Source organism: Choristoneura fumiferana, chromosome 19 (assembly GCF_025370935.1).
Source record: "Choristoneura fumiferana chromosome 19, NRCan_CFum_1, whole genome shotgun sequence".
NCBI lineage: Eukaryota > Metazoa > Arthropoda > Insecta > Lepidoptera > Tortricidae > Choristoneura > Choristoneura fumiferana.
In genome coordinates this window covers 2,801,556-2,802,038 of record NC_133490.1, presented here as the reverse complement: position 1 = coordinate 2,802,038, position 483 = coordinate 2,801,556, and positions in this window count along the sequence as shown.

Sequence of the window (483 nt, the reverse complement as noted above, 5' to 3'; positions counted from 1 at the left end):
CACCCGAGACTTGATCGGGCAGCGACGTTAAGGGCGGTTTGACAAGTGTTTTAATTGCGTATATAGCTCGTACGCGCGTCGAGAGTTGAGCACGCAAGATTGAGCACGTACTCGCACGTTGGGTTTAATCGCGCGTATGCTAAAAACGACTATACGCATAAAGAAACGCTAGTCTGAAAAACGTTTGACTGGAAAGTCCCGTTGTGACACGAAAATTACCCATACATTTTGCATGGTTTAATTTCGGGTCACAACGGAAAAAAATCTAATTTTGACTACCAGTGTTAATTTACTGCCAGACGCACGAGTGCGTTCCAAATGTATGAATAATTATGACAGCGGCACTGGGCGAAGTTCCGAAAACGCATATGTGCGTCAGTGGCAGTGAATGCGTTAAGGTGTCGCAACGTTTTGAACTTCAACGGCCGCAATGTAACCGAAAACTTGAAGTAATTCCCGCATTATTAAAATAAAACAAAAATA